This window comes from Neopsephotus bourkii, unplaced genomic scaffold (genome assembly GCF_033783945.1).
Source record: "Neopsephotus bourkii isolate Nb327-2 ecotype Australia unplaced genomic scaffold, CSIRO-AGI_Nbou_v1 NB_1373, whole genome shotgun sequence".
Lineage (NCBI taxonomy): Eukaryota > Metazoa > Chordata > Aves > Psittaciformes > Psittacidae > Neopsephotus > Neopsephotus bourkii.
Window position 1 is genome coordinate 5,427,888 of NW_026901852.1, and position 12,145 is coordinate 5,440,032.

General features: G+C 44.4%; 2 long non-coding RNA genes across 2 annotated transcripts in view; one reads left to right on the forward strand and one right to left on the reverse strand.

The window, feature by feature from the left end:
- The window catches only part of LOC133219725 (uncharacterized), a 167,161-nt gene extending 160,317 nt beyond the window's left edge, over window positions 1-6,844 (forward strand). Inside the window, exon 3 of the long non-coding RNA XR_009727495.1 lies at window positions 6,834-6,844. This is a non-coding gene — a long non-coding RNA (uncharacterized LOC133219725). The remainder of the gene's footprint in view (window positions 1-6,833) is intronic.
- A 155-nt stretch (window positions 6,845-6,999) lies between these two features.
- On the reverse strand, window positions 7,000-11,809 carry LOC133219724 (uncharacterized). Its single transcript, XR_009727494.1, has 2 exons — window positions 7,096-11,809; window positions 7,000-7,061 (listed from the first exon to the last, which is right to left on the reverse strand). It is a non-coding gene; the product is annotated as an uncharacterized LOC133219724 (long non-coding RNA).
- Window positions 11,810-12,145: the final 336 nt, after the last annotated feature.

Below are 12,145 nucleotides of genomic sequence, written 5' to 3' on the forward strand. Positions count from 1 at the left end.
CGGCAGACGAGAGGCGGCCATGAGGGAGGATTGTGAGGGGAGAGAAGGGGTGGCCATGACTGAAAATTGCAAGGGGAGAGGAGAAGCAACCATGCAAGAGCTACAGGAGCAGAGAGCTGGGGCAGCCATGACAGAAAATTGAGAGGGGAGAGAAGGGGCAGCTATGAGAGGGGATTGTGAGTGAAGGGGCGGCCATGAGGGGACATCATGAGTAGAGGTGTGGAGTGATCATGAGAGAAGATCATGAGGGGAGAGAGGGGTGGCCATGAAAGAAGATCCTGATAGGATAACAGGGTCAGCCATGACTGAAAATCATCATGGAGAGGAGGGGCACCCATGAATGAAACTCGTGAGGAGAGAGCAGAGGCAACCATGCAGGCACAACATGAGGGGAGAGCAGAGGCAGCCATGAGAGAAAATCATTAGGGAAGAGCAGCTGCAACCATGAGAGGGAATCGTGGGGGGAGAGGAGGGGCGGCCATGAGGGGCGGATCATGACAGGAGACCAGGGATGGCCATGAGGAAAGATCATGAGGGGAGAGGAGAGACAGCCATGAGGGGGGATATTGAGAGGAGAGAAGAGGGGAGAGCAGGGGTGGCCATGAGAGAACACTGTGAGGGAAGAGAAGTTGCAACCATGAGGGGGGATCATGATGGGAGACGAGGGTAGCCATGAGGGGAAAGGAGGGTTGGCCATGAAAGAGGATCATGAAAGGAGAAGACGGTCGCCCATGACTGAAAATCGTGAGGGGAGAGGAGGGGCAGCCATGACTGAAAATTGTGGGGGGAGAGGAGAGCAACCATGGAGGAACCACAGGAGTGGAGAGCTGGGGTGGCCATGAGAGAAAATCATTGCTTGCAGGGGCAAGCAACCATGAGGGGGCACTGTGAGGGGCAGACGAGGGGCGGCCATGAGGGAGGATTGTGAGGGGAGAGAAGGGGTGGCCATGAGGGAAGATTATGAGAAGAGAGAAGAGGCAGCCATGAGTAAAAATCATGAGGGGGGAGCAGGGGCAATGATGAGAGGGGATCATGGGGGGAGACGAGGGGCAGCCATGAGGGGTGATTGTGGGGGGAAAGGAGGGGTGGCCATGAGGGGACGTCATGAGCAGAGACGTGGTGTGGTCATGAGGGAAGATCATGAAGGGAGAGCAGGGGTGGCCATGAAAGAGGATCATAATAGGAGAAGAGGGTCGGCCATGCTGGAAAATCGTGAGGGGAGAGCAGGGGCAGCCATGAGAGAAAATCACTAGGAGAAAGAAGGGGCAACCATGTAGGAGCAGCATGAGGGGAGAACAGTGGTGGCCATGAGAGAAAATCGTGAGGGGAGAGCAGGGGCAAAAATGAGGGGGGGTCGTGAGGGCAGACGACAGGAAGCCATGATGGAGGATTGTGAGGGGAGAGAAGGTTTGGCCATGAGGGAAGACTATGAGGGGAGAGGAGGGGCAGCCATGAAAGGGGATCATGAGGGGAGAGCAGGGGTGGGGCCATTTGTTGACATCATGAGCAGAGACATGGGGTGGTCATGAGGGAAGATCATGAGGGGAGAGCAGGGGTAGCCATGAAAGAGGATCCTGATACGAGAACAGGATTGGCCATGGCTGAAATTGTGAGGGGAGAAGAGGGGCAGCCATGAGTGAAAATCATGAGGAGAGAGCAGGGGCAACCATGAGGGGCGGCCATGAGAAGACATCATGAGCAGAGACGTGGGGTGGTCCTGAGGGAAATCATTAGGGAAGAGCACAGGCAGCCATGAAAGAGAATCTTGACAGGAGAACAGGATCGGCCATGAAAATCGTGATGGGAGAGCAGGAGCAGCCATGAGAGCAAATCGTGAGGGGAGAGCAGGGGCAACCATGAGGATGGATCATGGAGGGAGAGGAGGGGTGTCCATGAGGGAAGAGCAGGGGCAGCCATAACTGAAAGTCATGAGGGGAGAGCAGGGGCAGCCATGAGGGGGAACTTGAGGGAAAAGGAGGGGCAGCTGTGCAAGGGGATCGTGAGGGGAGAGCAGGGGTGGCCATGATGGGGGATCGTGAGTGGAGAGCAGGAGGGATCATGAGTAAAGATCATGACGGGAGAGAAGGGACAGCCATGAGGAATGATAATTGCGTTGAGAGTAGGGGCAATCATGAGGCGGTATCGTGGGGGCAGAGGAGGGGCAGCCATGAGGGGGGATCATGAGGGGAGAGCAGGGGCAGCCGTGAAAGGGGATCCTGATAGGAAAGCAGGGTCAGCCACAAGTGAAAATCATGAGGGGAGACAAGGGGCAGCCATGAGGGTGGATCATGAGGGGGGAGCAGTGTCGTGGTTTAAACCCAGCCAGACAGCTTGTGCAGTCACTCCCAGTGAGTGGTGCTGGGCTGGAAGCAATCGAGGCCCACGTCCGTTCCCCCCTCCTTAGGGGCTCCCCCCCTTCCCCCTTCCCAGAGGGATAGGGAGGAGAATCGAAATAATGCAAATCCCACGGGCTGAGATAAGAACAGTCCAGCAACCAATATACAACACAAATCGCCACCACTAACAACGATAAGAGATAATAGCAAGGGAAAAGAGTACAATACCACCCGCCGAACAACGAGTCTGACCCAGCAGGCCCCCTGTCCTTCCGGGTCACCCCCAGTTCCCTCCTGGGCATGACGTGCTATGGTATGGAATACCTCTTTAGTCAGTTTGGGTCAAGTGTCCTGTCTCTGCTTCCTCCCAGCTCCCCCTCCTCTGTGGCAGAGCTCACAAAGTCCTTGGCCAAACCAAAACATCATTTTTATCCGCTTTGTTCCCAAAAGTCAAAACACAGCACTGCACCAGCTACCAAGAAAGAGAAAAAATGACTGCTAGTGCTAAACCCAGGACAAGCAGTCTTGGCCATGAGTGAAAATCATGAGGGGAGAGCAGAGGCAGGCATAAGGGAAGATCATAAGGGAAGATCATGAGGGGAGAACAGGAGCAACCATGAAGGGGGATTGTGAGGGGACATTAGAGACAGCCATGAGGGCTGAGGGGTTATTGTAAGGGAAGAGCAGGGGCGGCCATGAGGGAAGATCATGAGAGGATAGCGTTGATATTGAGGGGCGATTGTGAAGGGGACAGGAGAGGCAGCGGGTTATTGTGAGGGGAAAATGGGGGCAGTCATGAGGGAAGATTATGAGGGAAGAGCAGGGGCAGCTATGAGGGAAGATGGTGATAGGAGAGCAGGGGTGACCTCGAGTGAAAATCGTGAGGGGAGAGGAGCACCAGCCCTGAGGGGTAGGGGCAGCAGTTATATAGTTTGGGCTACTAGGAGGGATGTCTGTGACTGGAGGTCATGAGAGGCAGCCATGAGGGCGATCAGTTTGCCCTTAGTGACATGGCTTAGTGGTGGGATTGGTAGTCATGGGGTAATGGTTGGGCTCCGTGATCTTAATGGTCTTTTACAAGCTGATTCTGTCATTCTATGAGTCTGAATTGGAACAAGGTGGGGCAATGATTAGGCATCAGATAATTCTAGGTGTCCAGTCAGGTAGAGAACTGTTTTTTGAAATACCTGCACAATGATATTAAAGTTTTACTTGATACACTGAAAGAAAAAAACAGAAGATTGATTTTGTTTCTCCATTTGCAGGCAGTTATATGGAAATGTAACTCCAACTCACTTGCTGAAAGCACATACAGCTATCCTTTCTTATTTTTCAAATTTTGCTGTTAGTGAAGATCCAAGTAGAATGAATCTTTTTTTTTTTTTTTAGCAATCTAGAAAAAATAATTATTCAGCTTTTAAAAGGATCTTTTTCATCCCAACTACTTCATTGCTGCCTAAACTAATAAATCCGCAGTCCCTCTTGAGCTTTTAGGAATTGTCCCAGTTTCATTTCACGCAGATGAACTGCCCTGAAGGTTATTTTAAAGCCATTGCAACATCAGGTTCAGACATAATGACACTCTTATCACAGAACATTCTGCATTGACTACAAAATGGGGATATGAACTTAACTTTCACTGTGGCATAAAGATACAATTAATATGTCTTCTAAAGCTCCAGGAGACAGTAAACTTCCTGATACACTGAGCAAAACATATAATTCAGTAACAACTGTTTTTACTAGGCATGGCATCATGTTCCAGACAGCAGCGTATCATAACAACAAAACAATTTAATAAGCAGAGATGCTATGAAACAGAACAAGCTGCAAAAAAGATCTTTTTTTCCTTGTTGGTTCTGTGCCAGTGCCTTATTTTACATTACCACATTTCACCTGAACCCACATTGACCTGTATAACTTGTGTCGCTGCATTACTGTGGATCTCTGGTGAGTACATGAAGCTTGCTTTCTGCTCCATTTCACTACTGTGTTCTCTCAGTTTTCTGAAGGGTAGCGTCATGCTGGGGTCACACAATGAGAAAAGCCTCTGGTGCTGTCCTCAACATCAGAAGTATAACACCCCGTGGGGTACCTCTGGTTCCCGTCACAGCTGCATCCCAACTTGCACACCAAAGCATGCATTCCCTCCTTCTCCACTGGCCTCGTAGTGGGAACATAGCTGGGTGACAGTCATGCCTCAGGTGGACGTGGGTTGCGAAACGGGAGGGTGGTCACTTTACTGTGGTGCCTAACCCTTTGAAGTGTGTGGTGTGTGTCTGTCCCCCCCTTGTATCATAGCTTGAGCAGGGAAATGGGTACGTGAGTTCTCCCTCAGACCCACAGTTTACGTTGGCATAATCCCAGGACAGTAAACAGAACTAAAAGATCAGAGGATGATGTCCATTGTCTTCTGTGTTTCAGAAAAAAATAATGTGGACTGAACGTATTTTCTTTGATCAAGGGGTGATGTTCAGCAATTTTTGGCATTATACCATTATACAGATAAAGAGCAAAGATGACTAACTGGTGATTCAAGTCACAGCATGAGCTGCATGTCACTGATGCTTGTGGCAAATTCCCATTCATAAAGTTCTCCTTTCTAAACTTGCTTTCAGTTATTTTGCAATTTCCTCTTGTGTCCCTTAATACATCTTTGCTTCTGATTTCCCCTACTGGGTCTTAGTGTCATTTACACGAAATACCCTGTGTGTGAACTTTCCTCTCCTTATCTGCATGCTATTTCACAGTGCCCTTTAATTTGCACTGCCCTTCCGATGGCTTTGTAAGATTTGAAGGACAGAACTTTCCAAAGAAGGTGGCAAAAAAATTATATGTTAATGCCATTCCCTAAACTGTGGCTCATAGACGTGAGATCTCACTTAGCCTGCTGCTGCGAATTCGAGACAGCTGCTTCCCCAGCTACAGAGCACGCTCTTAGCATCTCTGATGTTACCTACTCTTCCCTAGTAACCTTATGTTGGTTCAGCCAGCACTTCTGCTACTCACTGTGCTTTTAAGGTGGACTGCATACATTTATTTAGTATGTCATTGTAATTTTCAACAATCATGGCCCTAGCTATGTTGCCCTCGTAGGTCTGTCTGCTAGACAGCACACAACAGTATTTTACAATGTTATGCCATTACTGTAGCTCATTTCTAATGTACTCTATCCTCTTTATAACTGTAACTCAAGGCTGGCTGCAGCTGTTACGTGGATGGAAGGAGAAAGTTGGGAGGAGACGTGGTTAGTCTTCCAGCATGTAATTAGGAGCATATTCTCCCTGGGCTGCTCTGGCTGAACCACCGCTGCCTCCTCAGCAGCCTTTTTCAGTTTCTGACTTGAAACAGAAGTTAGTAATCCAAATCAGAAATGTATTTTCATAGGATAGTTTGTTTCTTAGGACAGTTTCTTTAGTCAGAAATGGCTAAATTACTTGTATGGAGGTAATCTCAAATATACAAAGACTGCAGATACAGTGTCACTATTTTGTCCCCAAATTTTAGATTCAGAGACAGATGCAGAAAACCAAACAGATTCCATTCCATAGAACTTTATGGTACTTTTTTGTTTCTCAGTATTTGCACTAAAGCTGGGTAAAGAGTACATTTTGTTATATCCCTTTAAGTTTTGGTTTTTAAATGAATATAAGTAATTACTCTTCTACACTGAGCTTTCTCAGCTTCCTGAAGAAATTAGAGGAGACCCAAACTAGCCAGTGGTTTGGGTTTGGAGGAGAGTACCTAGGATGTGAAAAACTCTTCTCTGAATTGCTGTATCCGTGGCTGGTCTCTTGGTACCACTGCTTGGAATTGCAACACTTTGTATAGATAATTAAATATCCACTGGGGCAGGCATTTGAGTCTGGATCTGTATTGACTGAATGCCTCAGTTGTTCAGCAGTAGAGCTGGTCCAACTCTCTCAATGTAGCTACTACAGTTTGTAGAAATAGTTAATTATTGATCCAATCACAGAGGCAGGATATTGTTAAGGTATCACACTGTAAATATTCTACATACATTTTACACTTACTCTTTCCACTTCAAAGAGCTAATAGGTAAGTCAGATTCAGCCTCCCCAGATTCTTGTCATACATGTGCTCATCATTACCTGGGCAACTTTGGTGAGCTCGTGGTTTTAATATCCACATTTATAAAATGGGAGTAATAACACATGTGAAGAGACATAACTGAAATATTTGAAACACATCATGAGATGTTTGGTTGATACACAAATACGTCTGCTATAACCATCAAAGCTTTGGTAATATTTTTTGAATAACAAGATTTTTTTGTAGACTGATACTGACCTTAAATTCCTGTGAATGCACTTATGTCATCATTGGTTTCTATGCATACTTAAAAGTCAGATGTCAAGAACCGGTGCTGAAATAGTTAAGAAAGAAAAGCAGAATAAATTTGAGCACAGTAAGTGTGACTTGAATGTCTTATTTTGAAAAGAGCAGCTGCCTCAGCCCTATCCTGATAGCTTCCAGCCAGTCTGGAGAGCTTGGACAAGATAAGTCCTGCCTTGAAGGCACAAGAGAGCCTCCCGGGAGCTGCATGCAAAACAAGGACAAGGTGAGGCATACCCAGTGCTAGGTACCATAGACTACTTCATCTCCCTGTGTCAGAAATATTTGAAAGTGTGAGGAGGTTCTGGGTTTTTTAAAAATTATATTTATTAGCATATGATACAATCTCAGTTCCCCTGGCAGCCTCTCCTATTATCCAAAAACCATCAGAAATACACGACACCTGCTGTGGCATTATTCCCCAAGCAAGGAAGGGGGAAGGACTTCTGAGGAAAACAAGGCAAATAATTTGGGCCTGCGGGATCTGCAGTTTGGGAATGTCAGTCAAGCTTACTATTTCTCTTCTTCGGAGAGAAAAATGTTCTTCTCCTGTTTCCCAGGAAGGAACAGCTGCGAGAACTGAAAGTATCTGCATCAATTTTCCTAAGTAAACACGGGAATATTTAGTTTCAGCAAAACCAGATGGTTTATGCCTTGTGAATATGCTGGCATTTGACACCAGCAGCCAGAGTTTCACAAAATGTGTACAGAGCATTAGAAAGAACGCCTTTAAACTCAGGGACCCAACACAAGAGATGAAAGTTATGAAGGTTTTAGTAATAATAGGCTGACAAAAAAAAAAACCAACCACCTTTATCTAGGGATCTCCAAGTGCTGTCTAAATATTATTAATCAGACTGCATAACAGTCCATGAAGTAATTAAATTTTGATACACATTTCTCACAGAGGATTATGTTAAAGATGAGAAGGTAAGTTAGTTCCTCCGGGTTATGCAGTGAGTCACAGCCTGGTCTCATGAGTGCTCTGACCATCCACATGTCTCTTTGCTTGCTAATGCATCTTTAGTGTGCTGTGTCCTCAGCCATATTCCCAGGACACAATTTTTAAACGTGAAACCAGTACTGTTAATAGCACAGGGACAGGATTGTGGTGTATGCAACATGCATGGCCATCACTGGGGCATCTGAGTGCTTTATGGGGAGTTTATAATATTCACACTGAAGAGATTTGTGAACAGCCCTCAAACGTCTTGCTAATGGCATTTGCAATGGGTGTTAAGTGTCTGAAGATGCCTGTTTGGTGATTTTTATTGATTTGTGGTGTTATTGCTTAACATAACTCTGTAGTAACAAGGCATCTATTTTCTACCAATCTGAAAGAGGTTTTCAATCACTCAGTAATTAACCTAAGCAATTCTGATAGGTATACTGTTTTGTTGAACTGCTGGGAGGCTGATGTGGTTTGCTCAAGATTACTCAGGGCTTGCAGAGCACGGCTATGAGGACTTTAGGCCTTGTGGTCACTGACGACTGCAGCACATGTTCCTGAGCCAAATCCAACCCTGCTGAATCCTCATCATCTGCTGCATGTAAAAATAGGCTTGGGAAGGATTTCTTTTTACTTGTAATTTCAGAATGAGCCTGCCCACAGAAGCACATCAGTTTTCTGGATCACTTAGTGAAATGTATATTTATTGTGAATCACTAGGTTCTGCCTTTAAGCCCTACACCTCTGAACCCTGAAGTACATCCTGGTTGCAGCACACAACAGAAGTCAGAAGAAGTCTCCTTGGGTCTTGGGTGTCTCCTTCAGTTTCCAGGAGAGAAGCTGGCTTGTGCTCTGGCTTATCCTATTGTCTGCATGAGGGAGGGTGCGCCACTGGGCACACCTCCCCTGCAGCAGAGGCAATGCTATAATTTAATATACTTCATGATCAGCACTTTGTTTGAATTTGCTATTTCTCCATTATGTAATTACATAATAGTAATAATAACTAACACAATGTACGTGGAGTTTGGCTGTTGCTTGTTATGTAAATTAGAGATATTTAGCAATATCTTACAAAATGGATACATGTATTTCAGAGTGAGATGTAAGAGGTTACTTGGATTCAGAAAAGAATAAAAAGGAGCTATTGGGAATTGTTATTTTATAAAGAAAGAACTAGTTATAACTCTTCGTCTCATGGGGCATTCACTAGCATTCAGACTACAAGGCTTCAAGGTGTTTAAATTAAAACAAACAAGCAAGCAAACCCATCCCACAGTATTCTCTGCCTTTTTAGAGAAATTCAGATACTTAACTTAGATTCCAAACGTGAAATGTGAGGAATTTGAGCCTGAATTTAGATAAAGTAACATGAATCACTAACAAAACATGGAAGAAATCACTAATCTTTAGGTACAAAAGTACATTTTAGTTGTTAGCCTGCTCATAAGAAGCAGATACTCTCTATATTTAAAGTATGCTCCAGAAGAATTGAAAGGAAATTTAAGGTCAAATTTAGATACCAAAACGTGTCAGATACAATTTGATTCAAGTCAAGGAAACACATGCTGCTCATCTCTGTTAACTTATGTGGTATTTTTATTACCTATGTAATCTGATTTATCCTCGTTGTTCCAAAAATAGTTCATCTGCATACATTACAGCTCAGAAGAGTAGGAGTTGGGAGAGACCACATCACTGTAGACTAGTAGCAATGGGTCACACTGACAGGTTTAAGCTTCAAGTCAGCAAATCCTACTTACTCTGAAAGCCTGGGTGGGCTTGGCTAAGAGGAGGCCATTAGCTGTTGTACATGGAGTCTAGGGGGTGTATACTGTGGCCCCCCAAAAGCATATCCCAAGTCTGTGGAAACACATATGACCAGAGCTGGCTACACAACACTTTCTTGGTGGTCTCAACACCAGTTGAAGGTGTTCTCTCCGAGCTCCCCCTCTCCCTCCCCGCAGTGACTTGCCATCCCTGCAGTTGTGCTGTTGTGTTTGTGTGACTGCACTGCAAGCCAGATGTCTACAGTGGTTCAGATGAATAAGAAGCCCGTCTGGCTCTTCTGGAAGTACTAGCTTTAACCCATGTTGCTTTGAGTGAGCTGGTGTATAGCACATCTCCCAGTGTGTCTCAGCTCAGCTGAGAAGATTGATGATCGTTGTATGAGGATGAAACTAGCAGTGGCAAACCATGGAGGGGGACTGGCTGAAGAGCCTCCCAGAGCGATGGTGTGGTGTAGCTGTATCTGGCAGAAGGCTAGGGGAGAGGTTGCAGCCCTGAGCTGCTCCTTTTGCATGCTACTGAGTCATTGCAGAACTTCAGATAAGCTTTGTGTGCCTCAGCCTGCCATCTGCAAATCAGTGATAACAAAATTTAAATAATTCAGAAGAGCATTGTGAGCCTTAATGAGGTTTGTGATATGTTTTGGACTCCTTACATGCGGCAGTAGTGCAGAGTTTAAGGTATTGTAGTTACGGAGCACGTTGCTAGTAGTGCTGTCTTCCTTTAATATTCTCTGCAAACTCCCTCTCTTCCTACTTTCATTATCAATGATTGGCTTTGGTGTCATTGTGTTGCTTGGACACCTTCTAATTTAAATTTCATATTTTGGTTCCTGGGTGATAACTTCAAACACCAATTTTCTTCTGCTATGCTATACAGCCTTTTTCTCATTTTAATGAAACCTAGCAACCATAATGTAAATTGGGAATAACTACAGCCCATTAGACTATTGAAATCCCTGAAGATTTGAATTATTCACTATTAACAGAACTTGTATAATTATAGGTTAAGATATCACTTAGGCATTTAGCATACATCAGCTCCACTGTTAATTTTTAGCTCTTGATCTGTATTAGTAACCTCAGCTTGCTAAATTAAAGGATATGCCTCCAATTAGCCTAAATTTAACATTCAAGAACACATCTCTGGTGGGATGATGCTTATAAGTTTAGAACATCCAGGCAATTTCAGCTCAGCTACTGAGGCTCTATCACAAGTGAAACAGAAAACATTTTTTTATAAACACTTCCATGACTTTCACAGGGGCAGAGCAAAAGGACAAAGCTGCATTTTGTGTGAGGCCCAAAGCCAAAAGGATGACAGGCGCTATGGTCCTCCTCCCCTCTAGGGATCCCCAGAAAGCCTGTACCTAGGGCAGAGGCAGTCAGGTCATTGAATGAGACCCCCAGAAACAAAAACACTGAGTCTGGAGCTGTCTGATTCAGGGAACAAGAAAATACTGAGATACATATCGAAAAACAGGAAAAGAGAGTGCTGATGTAGTTAGAAAAAAAACCAAACCAAAACACCAAACAACCACCACACCAAACAACAAACCAACAAGAAGACCTTATTTCCCTAAGGACCTTGCCTGTGTTTAACATAGCAGGGGTAGGACACTTCTGCCTGTACACAGTACATGTTAGCCACATACCTTTTGTCTTTTTATTCTGACAGCAGCAAGCTTACTTTCTGTTTGCTAAAGTATAAATTAGCTCTTCTGTTTTCTCTTCTACTCCACCAGGAAGGAAAGATTCCTGGTAATCATATGTGTATTTTCCATACCTTTAAGACCTACTTTAAATTATTAGCTTGCTCTGCATAATCCTATGCAATGATACTTCCACTTGTGGCAAGCCTTTTTAAAGTATGTTAACTAGGAAATGGCATAGGCTTTTGTGCAGATGATTATGAGCCTGTTTGTATATGCTGGTCAAAAGTTGGACTGTAATCTTAAAGGTCTTCAGTCTTGGACAGCACTCAGAAAAGATACACCTTTTGACAGTGTCTTCTCATATGTGCATAAATGCAATAAGTAACTTTCGGTGAACATCAGTGAGCTTGTTAATGGAGAGAAATGCACTACTCTTGGTAGCTGTATAATTGTGTCATAATTCCAAAAAAATGGTTGCTAATATTGAGGAGTGTCTCCATAGGAAAGCTTTGGGTGGTACGAAATCCTCTTGCTGGGAAATCTTCTTATAAACTTATAATGGCAACCATTACAGAGCAGGGGGAAAGCACTTAACTGGAAAATGCTATTAAAGTTGTAGTAGAATCCAAATTATTCAAAGATTATTCATGTCTCTCATACAGCAAAACTTGTCGTGAAGTATGGTTTTTACTGGAAACAATTGGAATTGAAAGATTATACTACTAATACCTGCTGAAAAAGAAAAAAGAACATTTTTAGCTGACAGCACACTGAGGATTTTACCAGTTTTCTTTCAGCTAGGAGATGGAGATTTATCATATAAAACTTTTTGTCATCTAAAGCAGTCACTTTAGTGTATATATAGTTACAGTTAGACCTCCAAAAATAGGTAGGTGCCTCAGTCATAAATAGTTCCTTCTGGAAATGCCAGATTCCACAACTGTGATGTCCACAGTCACCCTGTCAGCAGCCTCTGAGTGAAGTCTTTGACCCATAAATCTCAAATTCATTGCATTCTCCATGTTCTTGCAGTCCTGTTTCTAAGCATGACCAGGGGTAGCT